Source organism: Danio rerio, chromosome 1 (genome assembly GCF_052040795.2).
Source record: "Danio rerio strain M-AB ecotype USA chromosome 1, GRCz13ab, whole genome shotgun sequence".
Lineage (NCBI taxonomy): Eukaryota > Metazoa > Chordata > Actinopteri > Cypriniformes > Danionidae > Danio > Danio rerio.
Genome location: NC_141021.1, coordinates 39,142,019 through 39,167,500, shown reverse-complemented (window position 1 = coordinate 39,167,500; position 25,482 = coordinate 39,142,019). Strand labels below are relative to the sequence as shown.

At 35.6% G+C, this 25,482-nt stretch overlaps 1 protein-coding gene and 1 long non-coding RNA gene across 4 annotated transcripts in view; both read right to left on the bottom strand.

The window, feature by feature from the left end:
* The window catches only part of arhgap10 (Rho GTPase activating protein 10), a 125,421-nt gene that overhangs the window by 98,028 nt on the left and 1,911 nt on the right, over positions 1–25,482 (bottom strand).
* Positions 7,495–16,265, bottom strand: LOC147846936 (uncharacterized). Its single transcript, XR_015476723.1, has 2 exons — positions 11,930–16,265; positions 7,495–11,513 (listed from the first exon to the last, which is right to left on the bottom strand). It is a non-coding gene; the product is annotated as an uncharacterized LOC147846936 (long non-coding RNA).

Sequence of the window (25,482 nt, the reverse complement as noted above, 5' to 3'; positions counted from 1 at the left end):
GCTCTAAATATAAATATAAACGATAAATGATCTTAAATAAAACAAATACATGTATAGAGATGGTATATAAGTATATAACTTTACTCACATGGGAAACGGAGGCCACGTGAATGGTTTGTGAGCACAATTAAGTGCAATTAGCATGCCATGCCATCTAATAATTGTAGGAAACAAGTCCAAAAGGCAGTTGACTGTGTAAAGCCACATAAAACAACACAGAAATACGATGAATATGCCGAAAACAGTGGCTAATCTGCAGGATTCAGCTGAGGTGACGTAACGGCGACCAACGAGACCTAGTTGTCACTCAAGTGGCCACGCCCTTAATTATGCAAACTTAATATAACTTAATATAAAGGGAACGGATAAGTTGTCATGAAGTTGTCATGAAGGGTAATATTAGCTGTATTAACCAAAATCTTTTTTTGTACCAGGCTGTAAACACCTTTTTTTCTGCTGTAAAGTTGGCCATTCTAACAGTGGGCTCAATTGAAATTTGCTCTATTTTGGAGCCAGGAGCGGCCAGGACTAGCGGAATTTCGGATGAATTGCAGTTTTAGGTACTTCCGTATTGGCTTCCTGAGGGAGAGCGGGAGGTTGCCGCTTGCTCCTGACTGAGGAGATAAATGATCGCTCTGTGCAACTTTATTATCTGTTATTCACAGCCTAAGCAAGTTCTGTTCACTAAAGTAGGACACGCTTGTCTTCTCTGGTAAACATACAGCTCGTGTGATTTCACAGCTGTTTCAATAAATGAAGACAAAATGGCAATTTAATTGTATAATTGTAATGGCAAATTTTTTTGTAATGGCAATAGAGTATTCTGACTCTTTCAACAACCTTTGGAGTCTGACCATGTCTATGTTGCTGAGCAATGTATATTAAGACTTTTGCGACCACCTTTATGCTTCTCTTCTAACCTTGAAAATATAATTGGCTAAATTATATCAACCTTACACTATGAGCTATAGGACCATAATACCACCAAATGAAGAAATTGACAGACCTTAGTCATGGTTTCAAGAAAGTTCAGGTGAAACATTAGTCTAGCTCCTTCAGACTTGAAGTAAACAAAGGCTTCTTTCTATACTTCAGGTTAGGTAAAATAGGAAAGTCTCACAAGTGGGTTTACAGACAACAGGACAAACACACACACAGCCACTGTTTCAGCCTCAGTTGTGTAACAGTGTCAGATTACACATAAATGTCTTTGCAAGATGCAGCTCTGTCTTGCATGGTTGAGCAAAGCATGGGCCGAGTATTCATATCAATTTCTGGGTTTATAAAGCATTAATCAGTTCTTCCCTGAGTAATTATGAACGAAACATCAATTGTGTTTCATGAAAATTAGATTTATATAAAGCAGAGGTGCACCAAAGTAGGGTCCGCTGGCCAAAATATGGTTTGGCCCATCATCCCATCTGAAAAGAAAATGGGAATGTCTTTGACAGAGATAGTCATTTCGAAAAATATGTATATCCTTTGTTTTGTGCTACAAAAAAAGCCAACTAAAATTAAATGTTTCATATGAATCAGACATTTAAAATGTAAATACTGTCACTTGATAGATAGAGAACAATGCACAAGACAAATCCATCAAATCAAGGCAAAGGCAGGAGCAGCTCGAGTAGTGCATTTAGTACTGAGTTCCGTTATGTCATAAATAGAATTGTTTATGTTTCGTTGGCGCCAATAGCCTAGTGGTTAGTGCGTTGACACATAGCACTGAGGTGCTCGCAGCGACTTGAGTTCGATTCCCGTCTCGAGGTCCTTTGCTGATCCTTCCCCTATCTCTGCTCCCCACACTTTTCTGTCTCTATATCTCCACTGTCCTATCAATAAAGGTGAAAACCCCTAAAAAATAATTATTAAAAAAAAAGAATTGTTTATGTTTTTACTACAATAGGTTGTCTATAAAACATTACAAAAAGTATTCTGCATCATAATTTAATATGTTTCAAAGCAACCTTTTTTTTTGTTATTTTTAAATAATAAGCAAACAAGAGAGCAAATTTAATTAAATACAGTTTGGTAAATTTAACTTCAGCCCACAGCCCTTAATCAAAAGGTTTTTGGCCCTTATAAGAATAAAAGTTTGGACACTCCTGATATAAAGGAATACTGGCAAATTACACTCTGAAAGATCCACATTATCAAACATTTTGATGATGATCTGTGGTTTATCTTGGTTTATCTGGTATACATCAATGAACCAGGGAAACAAAGAAAAAGCAGAAAAATGCCCCTCCTTTTGCTTATCACAGGGAGCCATGCTTTTAAAACATCTGTGCTTTTAGCATGTGCAAGTCAATGTGACGCAATAGTGATCGGGTGAAATTTTCAGTGACACTTCTCTATTTTTTGTAAAAGATGACCAAAACACAGTGAAAGATTTACTAGAAAACAGAGCTAAGCTGCCTGAAGACACACACCCAGTCTGAGTCCTAATCACTGCAATCATTCATATGCCCTGTGAACCAATGAGTAAAGAGCACTAGGAGAAACGCTCGGTAACTTGTCATTTAGTAAATACTTATTATCTTGAGCAATTTACAAAAATGGCACAGACAGTCTTTCTGAAATACCTTTGTCTTTAGTGCTTGGAAAGAAGAATTTCAGTAATTCGGTTCATGGTCAGAAGATGTTGCAATGTAAACAAAATGAAATCATAGCTTTTCAGATTTTAAAAACCTGCCTAAAATGGTCTTGTAAGATTTTAGCAGTCTGGTTTGAGTTTAAATGTTCACTCAGAAATCCCCATCGACTCACACGCTGAATATAAAACTGAAACTTGATTTGGGAAAGTGATGTCACTTACAATGACATCCAGATTGAACCCACATGTGTGCTTGAGCTCAAAGGGTAAAAGCTTGTGTGCCTCCTCCAGATCTGGCTTATTGGACTTTAATTAGTAATGCATTTACTGAGGTTATGTTTAAGAGAGAGAGAGCAACAAACAAACGAAACAAACATTATTATTATTATTATGAAATACCTTTTCCATATAGCATCACACAGATTTGTGACAAAATAAGTTACCAGCCTATTTAACAATGGATATTGTCAGTAAACAAAGTATTCAAGCATATATTTGAAAATAATTAATTAATTTGTTCAAATAGATTGGTAAAATTGTTTGTAGAGGAGAGAATCGCAATATAAAATACCTGATAATCCACATGCACTGTTATGATATATTTTTAAGCGGTGCAAAACCCAGTAAAACATTATAAAACATTGTGACATTTTCGCGCACAATATTTCAAATGTTTTGAAGGCATTCAATAAACGTGAGGTACAGATAAATATTCAAGTAGTTAAATCCAAGTTCACATCAGCACAGCGCCTGTCAATCATTCTCCATTAGTTGACCATTGAAACTGCGTGCCATGGTGAGTTATGGTGGGTAAAACAATGAAACTCTCTATGAGAGAATTCAGTGTTCCTATTATCATATTTGTTTAGTGGCTAAATGCATATGGTTTTGCTTTAAATGACTTTATATTGCAAGAGTGCATTGCTTTTGTTCATTATATTATTGTAGATTCTGCCATTAGATCTCTGCAAGGTGAGGCCTATGAACTGTTTTCTTGCAAACAGTAAATAAAACATAAAAGTAGAAGTAAATATTTATGCATAACATAGGTATAAATGTTGATTTTCATAAATATATTGTTTAACAATGCGAAAGGCAGTGTCTAATATTTGATCAGATCAATTCATTTACTTAACACATCTGAAACATTTTTTTTTTTAATCTCTTTTATGGAGCACTCGTTTTACTGATCATTTTTATTCCAACTAATATTAGTGTCACACAACACGAATATTTATTACAGTCATTGTTTTTGTTTGTAATAAAATATTCTGTATTTAGTAGATTGTATTTAAAGAGGTGGTCGACTACGATATCATATTTTAAACTTTAGTTGATGATGTGTAGTTTGGCTGTGTGAACATAAACAACTTCTCTAAAAGTGAGACGCTAAAAGTTCAATGCAAAGTGAGACAGACTTTTACAGAGTTAGCTTAGCAAAGCCTACAGCGAACAAAGTTTGAGATCTAAAAGAATATACATCTGGGCTTACCAATCGCACACACCCTGCGCAGAAAAGGGACGTGGCCAGAGATGCAATAATGTTATAGTGGAAAAGCTAAAATGCTGTCCAAACGCTGCCATTTCCACAGAGCTTCTTCTGTTTCTGTATTCGGACTTCCAAAGGACAAGACACAAAGGAAAAAAGTGCTTTTCAATTCAGTTTTAATTATGTTCCAGAGATTTATAAGAAATATATAGCTAGCATTTGACAGAGGGCAACTTTCAGAATCTCTCCCGGTTCAGTGATGGACTCAGTTAGAACTCCTCCAACCAACAACCTGTAAGCATTTTTATTTGTTAAAATTGATCAACTACATGTACAGTTTCTAGCGTTAACATTATGTTGTAGCGAGGGTGTAAACAATGGGAAATGCTGCTTGCCAATAATTTTGCTACAAAGTCATATTCATCAGTCAAACCGCTGTAAACACACAATCCTTACCAGTGCTGCAATGTCTCTTTATGCTGAAGCTTTCTGTGCATTCTACATCTCAAATAAAAACTATTCAAATCAAAGATATAAGAATGTTTTATATTACTTACACATGCTTATTCAGTATATATAATTTTTTTTTAGAGAGCAGACATGAGGTTCTGCTGTGTGCTCTTCAACTTTGTCTCATTCAGGAAGTTAACGCTGTTAACAGCTGCTCTGACTGGACTTTACACTGATCCACGAATCACTGCACATTTTGTTAGCCGACCAATCTCTTGAGAATGGGCCTTTCAGAGGAACTAGGAAATATAACAGTCAGTTTCATGTTAGCTAAGTAGAAGTATACAATCAAATTAAGATATATGAAGAGAAAATGTGATTTCCTACAAGCTAAGCATAAGCACACATTGCTTTGCATCTTATAAGCACAACCAAGCCTTAAAAATAAACCTTGGACCACCCCTTTAATATGCAAGATATATTAAGGATGAGTTTCTTTACCCCAGATACAGAAATTATATTATATGTAATAAAAACAAAAACATTGACTGATATTTTGATAAAAAAAAAAATAAATAAACTAGTGTTGTAAAAAAAATAAATGAGTGAAAAGATGAGAGAACCCAGTCCAGGAGACTCGAAACAAGCAGAATTCCTTTATTGAGATGTGTTGGTTAATCTGCAGTCATACAGCGTCTTTAAGATGTCCATGTGTCTGCAAGAGCCTACTAGAGGTCTGCAGTCTGCAAGTTCTTTCACGAGTCTGTCACAAGTCTCACACAAGTCTGAATTAAGACAAAGATTTCATGTCTATATTGTGTTCTTAGGAGGAGGGGATATGGCTAAACAAAGCATGCAAATTAAGAGTTGGAGTCAGCATGGCATAGGTGTCAAAAAACGGCCCAGCAACTGACCACACTAGTTAATCAACATAGGGTTTCTGTAGTATGAAAGCAACACCCGAAGACAAAGACAGAGTCGTTTAAAGCATTTGCATCATGGCTTAGCCTGTAGTCAGAAAGATAAAGGTTAAATGTCCCTCCTAGCTGGGATGTTAATGAAATGATATAATTAAAAAATAAAGAATATAATTTTTCAGTTATAAGTACATTATTGTTCATTTGGAATTAGATGATAGAAATTTATATTTCCACACTAGGGATGCTCAGAATAATCGATTAACCGTTAACCGAAAGGGTGCGTTTGTAAGCGATTAATGCTATCAGTTAAACGATTATTAAAATTTTAAGATTTAATATTGTTAAAATTATTATTTTATATATTTTCAGTTTGACTACATAAGGGGCCGATTGAATGCGCCTTTGCGTTAAGAGGGGCATCTTTTGCACGCGGCTCATCCCAGAGCAGCAGTTTGTGTTGTCAAGATAAGTAGAGAACTTTTAAAAATCATGGTTTCCGCATTCATTCTTTCATGACAGGGACCAAAATGCATCCCTCCACAGCTACATTACCCATTCAAAACATTCAGTTATTGTTGTTGTTGTTTTTAATAGTGGATTATAATCGCATCAAAACGTATTAAAAAGTAAGTGGATTATAACAGCGCAAACTTTCCTGTAACCGTATGCTGTGCGCTATCTGTTTAATCCTTTGGGGTATCGTGCTGACTGACTGACTGACAGGTGCACGATGCGTGAGGCCAGCAAACTCGACGAAGCTTTCAGTTAAGATGAACACAGTTTCTATAATTATACTTTATTTATAGATAAAGTATGACTCTGTATATAATCACTCTATCTTGCTGGAGTTTATTTCGCTTTACTTCAGGACGCATTAACACGCTCTGAAGGTCTAATCGCTGTTTTAAGTTATCCAAAGCTGTATGAATGTACAAATCTTGAATATCACACAATATTATTAAATTATACAATTGTAACAACGCAGACGGCAACACTTTTGCACAATCGATACCCAGCTGATTCAGTCGTTTCATAAGAGGACTGCGCTTCTCTTCTTTTTTCCTTGTCAACATAAAGGCAGTGAGGTGCGCCTTGTTTTCGGCCCCTTGTTCAACTGCAAGGCATACTTAACTTGCGGGACGATAACGTATAACCCGTGCCTACAAACACATTTGCCAAAGAAGCAAAATGGAAGAAGAATATTGCGTTGTTGATGCTAAACCAGTGCTGACGTTGACCTGGATCTGCGTCATAAACGCAACAAATAGGCTTTACCTTTTATTTTACAGTTTATAAAGCATGTATGCACATTAATGCATTATCATATTTAAACAACAAAACTGTTTACAAAAAGTCAACATATTATGCGCGCGTTGTTGTCTTTTCATCATGCAGCACGCGCACTTGAACCGCGAGGGAGAGAGGAAACCATATAGCAAGACATAATCTTTAAAATAATGATTTCTATTAAAAATGTAAAAAGATTTTGTGATTATAATAATAACAGCGGGGCATTAAATAAATGCATATTTTCCGTAGAGCGGGCGATTTGAGGAAGTCTGCTATTTTATTTGACGGAAGACAAAAATATGATTGGGAAAAAAACAGCCTATGTCGGTTATTAAAAAGAATAAGTCAGTATTTTCGTTTTATAATATAAATTAATTATTTAAGTGAAAAAAGATTTAGGGCAGTCCTATTTATTTTATTATTTTTATTTAGTTTATTCTGCTCTTCTGTGCTAAACACTGCAGGTGAGTGAAAATGCTCTGTTGTATTGTTCTATTAATAATATGCTAGCATAAAAAATAAATCAGTATTTTAAAATGCAATATTTAATGTGTCAGACACAAAATAGACACGTCAATTTGTTTAATATAAAATTAATCGCAATCTGACTAGTTAACCGTTAATAACCGATTAATGAGCGGCGGTTGTCGGTTAGCAAAATTAACCGAAATGAGCATCCCTAAAATAAATTTATTTCCGGTGCGCCCATATGCAGTACACACATTGTAACAAAAAATATGTTAATTAACTTTATTTTTTTTTATTAAAAAATATGTTGTGATTCACAGGCTTTAAATTTATTTACAGTTGTGAATTGCATTATCGGAGCTTGATTTTGGATGTTGAAGTTGTAGTAGTTTAAAATAATATAATGTATAAGAAATAATATAGAGAAATAAGTCTGTAAATAACAGAAAAATGTATTGCAGTTTATTACAAGGTCTATGTAGCATAATCTACAACCCAGACAATACATCATATTAAACAATCAAAAATGTTAATGAAAGTAACTTTTTTTCAAGGTTAGTTGTAAAACAGATCAAGGTCCCATCCATGCAATTGAAAATCATCAATAAAAGGGGAAACATGCAAAAACAACGTGAATCACAAAATATGGAAAATGATAAAATTACAGATATTTTACAGTGCATGAAGAAGAACAGCACTTTCACAACTTCATACCACAACATAGATGCATACCAAAACTCAAATATGCAGATCAATAGGTCAAGGCGTAAGCCAATAGCAATCTGTATCTTCTTCCTCGAGGTGCAAAAGTTAAGCCAGATACAATCAGCATTCCTTGCAGCATTTCTAAACATTAGCAATAACAGAGCACATGCAACCAGTTTCTGTATCTGCTGGCCAGTGTCTGGCATTTCTGAATACGTGTGAATAAATGATCTTCAATAAAATATCCTAAACAATCACAATGGTTTCTGGACTGTCTAAAGCAACCAAAATGAATGGCCATCATTAGCACCAACACATAATAGATGAGAGTCATTGGCTGGCCATGAAAACCCAAGTCCAGGAAGATTAATAAGAAAGGCTCTGAATAAATACCAGCACAATCTCAGTGTTCAGACGTTCCCTAGTGCTTTCAACCAAGTCCTTTTAAGGCATGCTGGGAAAAATACTGGAAATTGTTAAGATCTGCCTTATGAAGGCAAGAGGCCCTTCTCTGCAATCTTACAGACAAGCTTTAATAATTGAGGTTCAGTTTCCTCTCAGAGCAAAAAAGGACAGAAAGCAACTAAGACCTTTATTAGATTAAACTGTGAGTGCAGGTTGAAAGAGCACCAAAGTCTCAGGGGTGAAGGAATTATGTAGCCAAAGTATGCAATGGGATGCGGCATATGACAGTGTAAATGGACAGATGGAGAGGGGTTAATGGTACTGGTGATGGGTTTATGGGAAGGTTCAGGCCTGCTCATTCTGGACTAATGAAGATAAGCACGGCTTGTTCTTCAGGTTCATATGGTCTCTAAATGTCACTCAAAATGGGTTAACCCCTCAATTCTCGACTTCTAAACAATGCTTCTAATTTTTCAGAAACATTTCATGAGTTTATACAGTGGTTTACACAAGAACTAGTTACTTCTCAAGCACCATCAATAAAGGTGAATTACTTCAGCATATCTTATGTACTGGCTGACTAGCTATAGTATACACAAATTGTTATTTGCTAGTTAAACTTTAACACAATTGCTATTTTCCCAAGTTATATCAAATTCTTAATTGGATGAAACGTTAAGAATTGCAGATATATGGATTTATTATTGCCGTGGAGGTAGTCAGAAGCTGGAAAACTGGGAAAATACCCCTCCCCTATCCCTGAATGCATGTGCTGGATGAATGAGCAGTAAATCAATGTATTATATCTGCTTGTTTTAACCAAGATTATACGTCAACGGCAAGCTTCTTTTTTTAATTATAACAACATTCCCTGTTATATGCCAATCTGCAATTTTGCAAATCTTCAGCTTATTCCTTTAATGGCTGTTAATTACCATACATTTTTATTAATTGCAACATTTTCCTGTTATTCTCATGGAAAGTTTTCAGCTTCGAAAATTCCTTGAATTATGCAACCCCAATTACTAATGCACCAATTTACGTGGGAAGAACCTTTACTTTAGGTGTAGAAAAAATGCAAAGGGAAGAATTTGGAAACATTCAATGATTTTTAAAACTCAATATTTGCTCAAGCTTAAGTTAAAGTACAGTATATTAACTTAAGTGTTATGCATAACTAAAGACTAAGACCAAGTATAACTTAAAGAGCTCCTATTAATGAGTTTTTTGAAAATGACCGGAATGAACCGCCAACTTATCCAGCACATTTTACGCAGCAGATGCCCTTCCAGCAGCAACCCATCACTGGGAAACACTCATACACACACGTACAAACTGTACAAAAAAAATTAAGCTTACCCAATTCACCTGTACCACGTCTTTGGACTTGTGGGGGAAACCGGAGCACCCAGAAAAAAACCCACGCGAACACGGGGAGAACATGCAAACTCTACACAGAAATGCCAACTGACCCAGCCAAGGCTCGAGCCAGCGACCTTCTTGCTGTGGGGTGACAGCACAACCTATTGCACCACCATATCGCCCACAACACAGCACTAAAGTGAATGTAAACATACAGCTGAGGTTTAAATCTGAAAGTTAAAAATATAGATTTTTTAAATGTTGTTTAAATGATTAGTCGTTCGTGCGAATCTTTTGCCTGTTTGCATCAACGTCAACAGGAAACAATACCAAATATGAACTACCGGATCTGGTAAAATGTGAATGCGTCTTCCGCTTTAAGCACTAGCGGAGATCAAAGGATCATGAGATTGATCATGACACGAAGAATACCGTCACTGAGAGATGGCCAGACATGTTGCTGTGAGGAATAAAGGTTTAAAGTTAATTTTCACAACAACACCACAGTATTCATCTTATTCTCCGCCGTTGAGTGGGTGCTGCTATTTGAATCTGTTTGGCTTGAAACTTCCGGTCTCATTCACTTCCATTCATTTTTTGACGTTAAAAACTGCTCGTTACGCTGCTTGATGTTGCAATTTGATATTTTCTTATTATATTATTCTACTTGGTCTGTATAGTCATGGAAACATTTGTTTGTAGAGCAAGTAGTTTGACCGTTTTCTGCCGTTTATAATTCCTAGTTATTTCTCCCATAGACGACTGAATCGGAAGTTCTAAGACAATCGCGAAAAGGCGCACTTCCGCATTTTAGAATAAGGTCAATAGCCAATGCTGTTCCTGTCATTTTTTTGATGATTGATACAAGAACCTATGCTGCATTTGTCGGCCATTTGTTATTAAAGGAAGAATCAACAAAGACTACTAATGTATGGGACTTTGTCGGTACTGGGTGTACACAGTAACACAGTTTGTAGCTATGGACCAGTTTTTTCTTTCTCCAAGTGTTTCCCTTTCTGACACAATGTAAAGTGTAATTAAAACACTTGCCTTGTTTTCTGTTGTTTGCAAAATATGTATAATTGTGTGTTGTATGTTGTAATTGCTCTGCGCTGCTTGAAAAATCCTCATCTATTATTGATCAGTGCTTGCACTGTATCTCTCAGATTAAATCTATGAGCTACTTCACATTTCACATCCAAAATCATGTTAAACATATCTTCCTTTACCGATTTAAATGCGATTTGTGCTAGCAATCTTCATGCTGTTTGCTGCTATGACCACCATAAGCTGATCCTCACATGCGCGGTGCGGTCAATTTTTAAAAAAACAACTTTTGCCGCTGTGCGGATTAATACTACATCTGAGTTGTTATTACTTGGGGTTGTGGCTTAGAATAGAGTAATATGCTGGTATTTAATGGCATTTCTTTAATGCAATCCTGCATTGGGCTCACACATATACTCTGTGCTCTTGACTACTTGGACATTTCTCTCAATATCGCGCTGAACACAATCAACCAATCACAATAGACTGGGTCATCGGAACAATGAGAGCAGATCAGCCTCACGCAAAGGATGGATTTGGGAACAAATGAAATGCTGAACAAATCATGTATGGGAGTCCTTGGGATAATTAGGTTAGGAGACCCCCAAAACCCTTTTATAATTTATAATGCATAATAGTTCTTTAACTCAGACTTTGTCCACATTATCTTACTAATTTAAACTATTCATGTTTTAATTTGGGTGCACCAGTTACAACTGCATAGTTTACTGATTTGTATTAAAGTGGGTCCAAAACAAGTAGTTTCCCAAATATCATACAGCTGCACGATTTAGCCACGATTGTGGCTAAAATGAGAATCACAATTTTTTTGCTTGAAATCAAGATCACAGTTTTCTCATGATTTGGTAGATGTAAAATAAATGTTAATACGAGCTGGCTATCATTAATATTATTTCTCAAACATATAATAACAACATTAACACTATTAGGCCAATGTGTAGGTCTACAGTTGCTTAAAATGCGAAAGTTTGTGTACGGACTCTGAAATCTGATAATAAATCCATTCTTAACTCTGAACGGTCCACTTGAATAGACTTTAAATTTGTTCTGCTTGTTAATGCACAGTAAAGTGATGACATCAGAATACAGCTATTCTTAATTCTGAAGTAGAATGATTATGTTTGAGACATATGCTTGTCATCTGTCACTGACAAAATTATTAGACAATTTTTTCACTGGTAAAATGAAATATTTGTCATGATCAGATTCCCTCTTGCATTACATTCAACATTATATATGCTAGAGTAGTTATACTGACACTGTTAAACATTTATTTTCATGCAAAACACTTTGTGTTCACTATGAAAAAAAAAACATATTAAATGCTTGTCGTAATCAACTATAAAATGCAATATGATTACTTAAATGATGTGCGCGCAGGTTTCACTTTCACTGCAGCTCATGGCTGTCATCACTTTGAGAAAAAAAAACATACATGGAAATCATACTTTCTGCACAGCTCCCATACGATCATCAAACTGAACGTTATTTACAACTTTATTACCTGATATTCACAGCCTATGCAGGTTCTGTTCACTAAAGTATACATCATTGTCAAGCACGCGCACATTCACTCGGTAGTAAACAAACTGTGATTTTTACGGCCACGAATTAGTCATTACATTATGGCAGAAATGACATTTTTGGATGAATTATACACCTTATAAATACAGTATGTGACACATTTAACGCCATTTGGAGGTGTCCATGTTGATAACATGGTTGCTATCCATGTTGCTGGAAAGAAATTGTGCAACTGCCTTTATGGTTCTCTACTGACCTTGAAATTAATTGGCTGAATCATAGAAAAGCTGAATTAGGTTTGTGAGGGTCAAATCGAGATTGTGATCTCTTTTTGAATAATCATGCAGCCCTTTTGTTGGCCAGTATTTCCCCATACATAATTCTGATGAACAAAATCATTTTGAGGCATTTTTCCTCCATATATTAATTTCTCAGCAATTTCAGCACAGGGGCTTGCATGTGTATATTGCAGATAGGTTAGTAGTTGAAATTTAACTCTTAAGTGCAACTTCACAAGACTCAATAGACAATCAGCATAACAGTGATGCTGATGTTTCCCTTTATAAAGATCATTGGTGTTAATACAATGCAGCTAACAGTGATGAGACCAGTGACAGGAAACCCTGTTTAACCGTTTGACTTTGGAAACAATACAAGACAACAAAGAGTAATTGCTTGCACCCGATGGCATTTTTTTTCCACAATTAAATTACCTCACTTGAAGGAGGACAGAGGACATGCTCAGTTCAATACTGCATGTGTGTGTTCCTGGACTCTGCCTGTTTGTCACAGACAAAGGGTGCATATTTCATGTAAACAAACAAACGTAAAAGACATGGCTGACATATTACATCACCAAAACTGATCACAGTCATATCCAGACCATACATAAAGTGAGAAGTCCTTAATAAAGAACACAAAAGGCCTAAATGTGCATCAGGCATTATGCAACGAGGAAACCCTCCCCATGAGCAACCCAGGTTCATAACTGCCCAAATTGTTTTTTAACAATCCATAACGCAAAATGACATTTACGTTTGAAACTTGTGCCTTCTTCACATTGCAGCTGACAATGAGGGCACAGTTACCCATCAAACTAAATTATGAGCGGGACTGGTGTTTACACAACCATCTCTTTGTCTGATCTTTCCTTTTGCAGTCACAGATCTTTTCCAGACCTCTCTCCCTCACTCACCCCTTCATTCTTTCCTTTCCTTTTCTAAGGCCTCTTTTGGCTTAAAATTCTAAAAGTTTATAATACAAAGCATTTTTTTCAGAAGAGCATGACATCATCCTCAACCCTCCTGGCTCAGTTTCAGCATTAATTCTATGAAAGTATTCGAGATATGATCATTTATGTGGAATACCATTGCAGTTGTTCCAGAGCTGCAAAATGCCATGAACAGAGTTAGGAAACATCTTTGGTTTTCGATTCTAAAATCTATAAATCGATTTGTAGCTATTGCTAAACAAAAGGAAGAGCATATTTATCAGAATAAATTGGCATTACAGTTCTGGAAAGCCATGCAAGTGAATTGTAACTCAAAGTAAAGCTAGGCAGATAAATGATATTATATTGACTCGTGATAAAATTTGTCAATAACAATGATAAGCTAAGGACTTTTTTAGGGCCTACTCACACTATGCTATCCGAACCATGCCCAGGCCTGATTCACGGATCGTTTGAGAAGTGTGAGTGTGCTGAATCGGGCTCTTGGGCTTTGGGGAGGTACGCTTATAGTGTGAGTGCAAAACGCGCCTAAGCCCGAAACAGAAAGCGAGACATGACTTTTAAGGGACTGTTAGATATGGATTAATTAATCATTCTTACTGTTCAATGAACGCAAACTGTCGTAGATTATTAAAGACGCAAACCCCTCACTGCACGACAGCTGCGCACCTTCAGCAACCTCCTAATTCCTGCAGCACGAGGACTTTATGATTGTTTATAAGCGCCAAAAGTGGAGGATCTGTTCAGTAAATTTTTGACTGTGTGTCACCGCATCCCAAACGACTTGAACAATATAGCTTCTCTTCTGTTAAACTGAACAGCGCAGCATCGATAAAGTAAGCGTGCCCAGGCCCGAATGTACTGTGAGTGCAGGCCGTCGGGGGAGACGGGAGGGGGGACAAGCGTGCTTTGGCCCAGTTCAAGGCAACTGTACATAGTGTGAGTGCAGCTTTACTCTATATTATTCTTAGAGCCAATCACACAAAAGAAATCTGCAAAAAATGGGATCAAAAAGTGTGTTGATATTACAGATGTACCCATTTTTCAGACACCGAAAAATTATCTGCCAGAAATATTTTATGCCATTTAATGAACCGCTTTAATGAACCATTTAATGGGTTTCGTCATTGTTGGGATACTCTTTTAAACTCTTTTGGAGGCATTAACAACTTATATCAAAATACATACTGTTATCATTCTATTTACAAATAATTATCAAGATTGCGTTTTTGCCATAACACCCAGTCCTACCTCAAAAGCAAAATAGCTCTTTGAAATTACCAACCAACCTTAGCCCACATTGGAAAAGATGCTCATATTAAGGATTATGGTGACAAAAATTAGGTTTATGATTTATGTAATGCATAAAATATGGATGGAATCAAAGTCATAAAATGGAATTACCTTAATAATGTTAAATTTTACAGAATTTTGAATAAATAAATCCAAACTAGTGCTTGCTATACACCAGACGTTGACAAGTATATGTAAAAATTAAACCACAGGTGTCAACAACAGTTCCTAAAGAGATGCACCTCTGCACAGTTAAGCCACAGTCACACAGCACTTTTTGCCCAAGAGACTTCCATTCATACTCATACAAATGTGACAGACCAAAAATGTAAGCTTACGAGACAAGTTTTGCAGTTCACTTTGTTGCAATGTTTAGGCTTGTTGAGCTCAAACCTGCATAATTGCATCACATGATTGTGAGACCAATTGAACTTCACAACAAGACCCCTCTGGACAGAAATTTAAAACATGGACTAGGCATGGGACGATAACAGTTTCACGGTATATCGCGGTTTGAAAAAGTGGAGGTTTTAAAACCGGCAAAATTTTTGGAAATACCATTTATAAGGTATGTATAAGATTTTTTTATTTATGTTTTTTTAAGACAACAGTATCTTCAGCAGAAAAAATATTCAAAGGTGCAGTAAATTGTAAAGAAATCTGCGTTTTATAAACTAATGAAGACAACAGAAGTCAATGATTTATTTGAATTATTTAGCCTGACATGTTTACTGCTCCAAAATATTATAAATCTTTCTAAAATAATCTGAAATAAAATATATTGTGTTCGAAGGGGAAAAAAAGTTTTTGTTTTTTACCCAGACATTTAAAAAGAACTTATTTCAGAGTAGTAATGGAAATACCGTAATACTGTGAAACAGTGATATTTTTATTTAAGGTTATCATATCCTATACCAGCCCATGCATGCCTAATATGGACTAGGGCAGCACAATAAATTGTTTCAGCATCAATATCGCTATGTGCGCACCCGCAATAGTCATCACTGTATTTATACAGAATATATACGATTTATGCAACAACAAAAAATCTAAGAATTTCTTGTTTCTAGTTCAGATTTCTACATTTCAAAGCAAAAACAAGATTATTTTCCTTAATTCATTGGCAGATCGTATCACTTGTTTTAAGAAAAAACTCTTAATTTTGACTTATTTCCTCTCAAGTTAAAAATAAAACAAATTTTTATTTGATCTAACAAGATATTTGGAGTACAAACAAGACAAAGGAAAGTAATAAAACCAAATTCTGTACCGGAATACTGTTAGACTCCCCAGAAAACCATCAAACAGTGCTGTTCAAACTATCTTGTGAAACTCTGTATTCATATCACATATTTATTGCGGAAAATTTAAATGTCACAATATAAAATTTTTCCAATATCATGCAACCCTAATTTGGACCAATCGCTCACTTTTTTAATTTGTAATCATCTTGCTTAATCCTACCCCTGTTCACAGCGCTGTACGACAATTTTGCATGCACAAACTCTAGCATAACCACGGATTAGCAGTTCCAAGCCTAATTAAACACACCTAACTAATTGAGTCCTTTAGGCTTGTTTAAAACTTACAGGTTATTGTGTAGAAGAAAGGTTAGAACTAAACAGTGCAGTGCAGCCCTCCATGAACTGAAAATATACAGCCCTGTATTAAACCATAAAAATACTATTTAAATATGAAGACTGTGTGTTCTGTGTCTCATTGAATGCAGGGGAAAAAAAAAAAAGTTTCCAAAGGAGAAAGTCAGGGGGGAAAAAAATCAAAGACTGGTTTGAGACAGAACAACTCATTGAATAGGCTTTGCATCCCACCCACCCTGAATTATTTGCTTAAAATGTTTACTTAAAATCTATGTGGTGAAGTTGCATAAAGAGCACCCGTTTTTCCAATTTCATCTTCAATTGCATATTAATAAATTATCCTTGTGATGTTTGGCAGATAATGCATTAAGATTATCTTGAGGGAGACACTTTATACAGTAAACTTTATATAATACAAATACTCACTTTGCAAGAGAGGTCTAAACAGTCTTCTGCTTTGCTTTGAAAATATCAGTGAGTGTACTTTTTTTACTTCAGAAAAGTGGAAATACTTTTAATGTTTCAGCAGAGCATAAACAAATCCTGCAGCAGCTGATGTATGCGTTTCCCCCCTATTATTGTAATGGCATCTATTGGCTGTGGAATACAAAGCCCACCATTTGTTTCCTATAAACAGTGACAAACAGGGATCACGTCTCCTCTGGGGAGAGGGGAGGATACGAGGACAGGTCAAGAGGTTGTGTGACAAAGACTAGCTGCTCTGTAGAGGAAACGAACAAAAACAGGAGCGCATCCTCTGAGTCTGTCTCTCTCATCCACGGAGGGATTCCTGTTCCATAGCAGCTGACAGCCTAACTGTCACACGGTCCTTTGAATCAAGGATTCCATGGCCAAATACATCCTCGCAGACCTCCAAAAGGTGGAAAAAATAATGTGGATTGAGTTGGATAGAAAACCAACCAAACTACAGATTCAAAAAAATATGTTGCATTAATTTACTTACCCTCCATAATGTACGTGACCATTACCCTCTAACTAAATCATGAATATGTGGTTTTTAGTGTTCATGAAAAAATTCAAATCAACATAATAATAAAATTCAAATCAACAGTGACCCTCCCACTTAAAGAGACTTAGGACCACTCCCTACCTTCAAAAACATAAGGTACAAAAAAATGAATGACTGGCTCAATGATATCATATATTGCGGTCTTATGAATATTTTGAATGAAATGAACATTATTTATAACATTATTACCTTGAATCCACTGCCACACTAACAGTCCTGAGCACATTCTTGAAGTCTGTAGCACAATCATGCTGTTGCATAATAGCATATAAAGCATTGACTGAAGGACTTTTGTAGCTAAAGTGTTTTTCTTACAGTGAAGATGCTTAAAACACAGTTTAAACAGATTTAATAACTCATTTCTAATAACTGATTTATTTTATCTTTGCTATGATGACAGCACATAATATTTTACTAGATATTTTTAAGATGCTAGTCTTCAGCTTAAAGTGACATTCAAAGGCTTAATTAGTGTAATTAGGCAAGTCATTGTATAACAGTAGTTTTTTTTTTTCTGCAGAAAAACCAAAAATATATTTTGCTTAAGGGGGCTAATAATATCAAGCAATTGAAATAGGTTTCAAAATATTTAAACCTGATTTTATTCTAGCCAAAATAAAACAAATAAGCCTTTCACCAGAAAAAAAAATATTATAGGAAAAACTGTAAAAAAAAAAAAAAAAAAATCTGTTTTTTTGGAAATATTTATATATTTTGGAATTATTTATATATAAAAATAAATTCACAGAAGCGCAAATAATTTTGACTTTAACTGATAATCGTTTTGAATAATCGTGATTACAATTATGACCAAAATAATCGTGATTATAATTTTTCCCATAATCGAGTAGCCCTATGTGTGTGCAGTCAACGTTATGAAAACACTCTCTAGACATTGCATATTCTGTGACGCATAAAACCTTGTTATGGAGATATGCACAGATCTCGGTTATATCAACGCTTGCTGCCATTAATGTGCTACTTGGATCATTAAAAATAGGCTGCATGCTATTAAAGTATGGATGGGTTGTAGGTGGATAGGATCAATCATTGGTTAAGCAAACTTTAACTACTTTCTCTAAAATATTAACGTGTTTTAAGCAATCTTGTCATACTGGAACAAATATGCTCTCATTTAAAAAAAATTGCTCGTCACAGTTAGACATCTCCATTCTTACCACGAGTTTCCGAGTTTTCTTTTTGTTTATTTTGTAGACAATTGAGAACAAAAAACCCACTACAAAGATATAAATTATATCAAAAGAAATTTGTGCCAAAAAGATAATTAGTCCAAGAAAAATAGCCTACATGAAGTGTATATTTTTTTCATGCCCATCCTACACAACGGTGACTATTTGTTTCACTCCGTGTAAAATAAGGATTTAATTAATGATCCACTCTATTGTTTTAGCACAGAACCCTTGCTACATTCTTAATACAAGTCAATATTTTAAAAATTATGTGTTGAGCATCTGATTTTTCCTTGATGCTGATGTGCTTTCTTTTTCTCCAACTCACTTGAGGCGAGTTTATAGGCGGAAGGGTATAATAAGTGAAACTGGCCACAATTTAGTTTAGCCTGTGTCAAACTGGAATGAATACATAGGCCTACATTTAAAAATAAATAAATAAATAAATAAATACAAAGGCTGGTTATTTTACTGGAAACAAGGGACAATTGTGATAGGTTAATACAGATTTTTAAAGATTTAATATTTACATTAACAAGGAAACAAGCTTGACAACAAAAGATCAATGTTGTAACGAAAGCCCTAAAATAAATGTAGCTAGTTGACAGGAAGCATCAGTTTTTTATTGATATTGTGTTGTCTGAGATTGTAAGATTTCATACGAATTAGCCATTAAATCAAATGGTCTGTCATATATAGTCTGTTCTTCATAGCTTTAACAGAAGAGCATTACATTCAGGCCTGGGCACACTTCCGACATCGATGATGCGCAGTTAAGTAGAGGAGCGCTCTCGCTCAGCACAGTGGAGATTTCTTCAGTTATATCGTTAAAGTCGTTTGATATGCGTTGACACGCAGTCAAATATTTTGCCGAACAGATCAGCCACTTTTGATGCTCATTAGGTACAGTAGGTTATAGGCTCATAGGAGGTTTGCTGAATGTGAAGCTTTGGTGCAGTGAGTGGTTTGCGTCTTTAATAAACTATGACAGTTTGTGTTCATTGAACAGTAAGAATGATTCATAAATCCGTATCAAACAATCCCTTAAACGTCACGTCTCACTTTCAGTTTCAGACTCAGGCCCGTTTTGCACTCGTCCCCAAGCGCATCGCGCCAAAGACCAAGTGAATCTCTTCCAACCGGGCCAGGGCCGGCCAAGTGAACCATGCCTGAGCCCGATTCAGAGCACTGACACTTCTCAAATGATCTAGGAAATGGGCCTCGGCACTGTGTGGATAGCATAGTGTGAGTAGGCCCTTAGCCTGCAATCGACTATATAATAGTTACGTTTTTTTTTTTTTTTTTACATATAATGTTCCATTACTTAAAATGCCTTATTTATTATTTTTATAATTTGTATATAAAATAAAGGCTTATCTTATTTTGCTGTAATCATAATGCATTGCATATTCAATTCCTTATAACTCATTTTTAGTAGCCTAGATTCGTATGTATTTTACAAAAGGATTGTTTATAAGGACTGAGCTTTTAATAACTAATTCTCTGAATGAAAAAGGCCTGGGTGAATTGTTAGCCTAGTTGAAAATATCAAATCATTCAAAAATTGTGTTCATGATGGAAGGGTAATTAACGATTAACCAATCTTTAATTTAAATGATATTTGATAACGTGATATTGTGCAAATTGACATCCCTAATGTCTTGTACTTATTCTTCTGTCATTTTTTAGGATCTATTGTGTTGGACAGGTTGGCAGGCACTGCTCTAGACCAATTGCTCAGGACAGGTTGTAGGCTAAAGGTAATAAAGTATCCACAAATGGAGTTCATTTTCTTGCACAGGGCAATTATTTTGCTTTATTAGTCCTCTATGCATGTAAGAATTAACCTTACTTTGCTTGTAAAAGTTTTTAAAATAGTCTCAAAGCAATGGTCACTGTTGACTCCATTTACATGAACAGCCAAGGGCCAGGCATTCAGTTGAAAAGAGTTATTGTTCACCGAAGAAAAAAAAAATCTTACATGAACTTAAGGGTTAACAGCACATTCCAATGCCTCCAATATGTCAAGTCCCAATATTTTAATAAGTTCCAACAGAACAGCAGCAGTTTACTATCAAGAATGTGTTGAATCATACCCTGCAACAAGCAATGTCGACAGAATCACTGTTTATTGTGGATTTTATTGCATTTTGTCATGTAATGCTGCTTGCGTAGTGCAAATGAATGTATGATTTATTATGAATGAAACGACACTTAAACTGAACAAAATGCTGTATGTGTTATATTATATTGGATATTTAAAAAAGGCAACACATCACTCCATTTTTAAAAAAAATAAATGAATAAACTGTGTGCCCAAAGTGTAGTGCAACCATGGCTTAAAATGTTCCAGAAAGTTTCAGGTTGTTGTTTGCTTCATTTCAGAGTGGATTCTTTACTAAGTTACTCATTACACAATTGGAATAGTTTGACACATGACTATCAGAGACTGAAAACAAAAGATGATGCATTGGCTATTATACTGTATGCATTATACTGTATGTACTGTACTATATGTAACAGCAGCACACACATGTGAGAAACACTATTTTCACATGCCACTGATGATCTTTCCTTTATAAATTTTACAAATGATATTTATGAGTTTCTTTTTTGACAAAAAAAAAAAAAAACTAATAAACTTCATATAGATAAAAAAAAAAACAGTCAAGCAAGTTGGTTGATTTCACAACCACTAGACAAACACGCGTAAGAGGAAGGATTGGAAACCATTGTGGTTATTTGCCTCAGTGTCACAGCCAATTCAACTCAAGATGGCACTTGCAAGTCTCTATAATACTAGGCTCCTTGTGAAATTATTTGAGAAAAAAGTATTTGCTGTATGTCTTTATGAAACATATGCTGTAGGCAGCGGTATATTTGAAAAAAAAAAAAGTTATTTTTCAATCTTTGTTTGAGGGCAAGTAGTTTGAAAATGTTCTGTTTTTTTTTTTTTTTTTAACTTACAACAACCCTGTGCTGCAGTAAGTATCATGCGCTGCAAAAATATGTCATGCTGTTTGTCTAAACCCCTAAACACAAGAATGACAGCTGTGAGTGAAGAACAGATTCATATACACCTCTGGGAACAGGCTTCGACGCATTAGATGAGAAGTGCAACCATGGCACAGTATATTTACGAAAACAACATATATTCATTTCCAATGAATCGACACCGAATGAAAGAGCGTTTAGAGCTGTAAAAGACATGGTGCGACACAGTGGCTCTTCTTGTACATTTTATGGCCCTCTTCGAGTCTTTAAAATCTCTCCGCAGGTAATCATACAGGTGCAGATATATCGGTTCCAGCTCTGCTACTCGACCCTACAGTATGGCCGGGCGATATGGGCAAAATATCATATACCGGTATTTTAGGAGGAATGCGGCGTGGTTTCCGCTACATTCATTCATTCATGAAGGGGCACCACACCAAAGTTTATCCTGCCACAGCTACATTCCAGCTTCTCATTCAAAACTTTCAGTTGTTGTTGTTTTTTAATAGCACCAAATCGCATTAAAAGGTAAGTGAACTATAAGAGCACAAACTTTTCTGTAATCGTAGTGCTTCGTGTTATTTGTTTAACCTGTTCAGGTGACATGCTGACTGACTGACATGTGCGTGATGCGCGAGGGGCCAGCAAACACAACGTAGCTTTCAGTTAGGATGAACACAGTTTCCATAATTATACTTTATAGATTATAGATTTATAGAAATTTCATTTGCAATCCCGACCAAACACACCTGTTTGTAATTATCAAGTGCTGCTTTAGGTACTATTAATTGGTTCAGGTGAGTTTGATCAGTTTTGGGACTGAATTCTGCAGGAAGGTAGCTCTCCAGGACCAGGGTTGTTGACCCCTGCACAAGAGTAACACGCGAAAAAAAGGAGAAGCCGAAAAAAAAAAAAACAAAGGAGCAAATGATTGCTTCAGCAACCTAAACTATGAACAAGCTGCCACGTTCAACTATTATCATCGCATTTTGGACTATTATGAACTCAGAATGACGGAATTACTTTCTAACAGAGGTTATATGTGCTGGTGAAGATTAAAAATTCAGATGAGAGGTTTGCACTGACTGTGGGCTGTATGTTACATGTTGTTTTTGTACCTAAATAAGGACTTAAAGTATGCTGTGTGTAGTTTTTTGTAATTGGTAACATATCGGAAAGCGAAAGGGGCTGTATGTGTTCATATATGTTGCATTTATATATTTTATAAAATTGCAGACGTTACAGTAGGTTATTTCCATTTATCTGCAGTTATAAATAAATTATGTTCACATAAAGGCTAGTAATGAACATTTATGCAAGTATTTATGTTTAAAGCATCCGTTTTGTTAGAAGTGCTTCTTCTGTGATATGTGAATGACCCGTACAACTTTACTTTTACAAAAATGATGTCCACTGAAACTTTCTGTTCATTGGTACTCTTTTGGCAGTGAAAACCCAAGCCTGATAAAAGTGACCCATGCCAACTCATACAATACCACTTTGCAGAGTTCCAAAACACACCCTCAGCTCAAAGGTGTTTAGGGGCAAAAAAAGTTGCATTGGTGAGCTTTTTTTCAACTGCCAAAATTAACTTCAATGTTTGATTTTGTTTAAAGTACACTGGGCCATTATGATAACTGAGATGTGTTTGCATCTACATTTAGCATGACTAGCATAAGGTGACTAGTTTCATTAATGTCCCAGCTTGTTATCTGTTAGAATCATCATTGCTGTAAACAGCTCTTAGGTCACTGAATATCTATTCTATATAGACCACATTGCTAAAGTCACCTTAGTGGGCACTGGATCAAAGCCAATCCCTACAATCTTAAGGAATGCTCCGGATCCAGCCTGCTTTAGAAAGTCTCAGAAATGACAATAAAACATGAATCAAAGCATGCATGTATGCCAAGACAAACCCTATAATATGATGACTAACATATTGCATAATATTTACTAATATGCCATAGTTGTTTTCACATGTGCTTGCCAGCAAAGCATAAGGCAAGTAAGGTGACCAGCACTAAAGTGCTAATACCATAATATGCAATATTTTTTAAATGTGCATATATCACAGCTGTCTTTTAACAGGGCTCCTGCTTAAATTAAATCACCAGAAGCACAATTCAAAATATGCAAGCTAGTTGCAGATCTTGCATTTCCAATTGAAAATAGGGTGCAAACCAAATACACTTTCACAGCAGAGCTTGTACTGGGACTTAAAAATCAGCACACTCATATGAATGGTACAAAAAAGTCAATGTCACAACAACTTCTGCTTTCTAAATAAAAGAGCCAATGAGCAATTGGTAAAATCATACTGATGCTGCTATAAGCTCTACAGAGCACAAAAGTTTAGACATGCAAGCACCGTTATGTTTTTCTCTATAGGAAGCTTTACAAATAGTTTAAAACATTTACAAATGAAATGTGGATTTTTTACTTGCCTTCTACCTACGCTGATCAGATAATAAAATATAGAGTTGAAATTAAAAAGTACAAAAACATTTTAGTTTCAAGCAGACCTCTCCAATGAATTGTCAAAGTAGCATTAAATTATAAAGTGTGGATTCAGAGAAAGACTGAGGGCTTAAGGTGAAATTTAGGACAAGGCCTGAAGTTTCCACTCACTACAAGTACAACACAATTCTAATGTTATATTATGTTTAACTTCTTTAAAAAAAATAATAATAATAAAAGTTAATTAAAAACACTTGTATAAAACATGCATTCAATTATATGCATCTGCAAAGACGTCTACTTCGAGATATCAAAAATGTGTTTCTTTGGTAAACATGATGATTACTGCAAGCTCTTTTTTCTTTTTTTATATAATTTCAGAAGTGCACTGACACATTTATGGAGGTAAAATGAAAACCACTCAAAACTGAGTGATCTGTTAAATAAAATCTTTTACCTATGATTTAATTATGTACAACCACCAAATGAATGAGACTGAGGTAAAACTGGTTTTATATTCACACATTCGTTCAGTGACAACTTGCTTCCTATATTATTTACCATGCTACTTCAAATATTCGGTCTGAAATTCTATGCAAACATGACTTCAAAACAATATTAGCAGCACTATTTAATGGACTGTGAACTGTTGTATCCTACTTCGATAGCGAGTGCCTGCTAATATGATGTCAATAGGCTATCTATTGCAAAGAATACTTTTCTGAAATTATACTATAAAGGAGAGAGTTAGAATGTGCGAATATAAATCCAACATTACCCCAATATGAATGAGAGACCTACTGATTGACATCGCCATTAATGACAATAATAAAAATAACAGTAATAGTAATAATAATAATAATTAGGGCTGGGTGATTAATCGAAAAGCAATCAAAATCAACATTCAGAACCAATAATCGATCAAATTTTTCCAGGTATATTTTTTTCCAATTACTTTCTCTAACATGTGAAGTCACATGAAACCGCTCTGTTTGTTCCTTTTGTGTTACTTTGCACTACATTTACAATTGACGAAGCTTTTGTAAATGCCTTGAGCAGAGAAAGCAGAGATGCCTTGAGACGGCATACTTTACATTAGATCAAAATTATTATTTAAATGAAAACTTTTGTTAGGCGCTATTTCTGTGTGGAGTTTGCATGTTCTCCACGTCTTTGCGTTGGTTTTCCCCTGTGTGCTCCGGTCCCCCCCCCCCCCCCCCCCCCCCCAAGTCCAAAGACATGCGATATAGATGAATTGGGCAAGCTAAAATTGTCCATAGTGTATGACTGTGAAAGAGTGTGTATGGGTGCTTCCCAGTGATGGGTTGCAATTGGAAGGGCACCCGCTGCGTAAAACACATGCTGGATAAGTTGGCGTTTCATTCCGCAGTGGCAACCCCAGATTAATA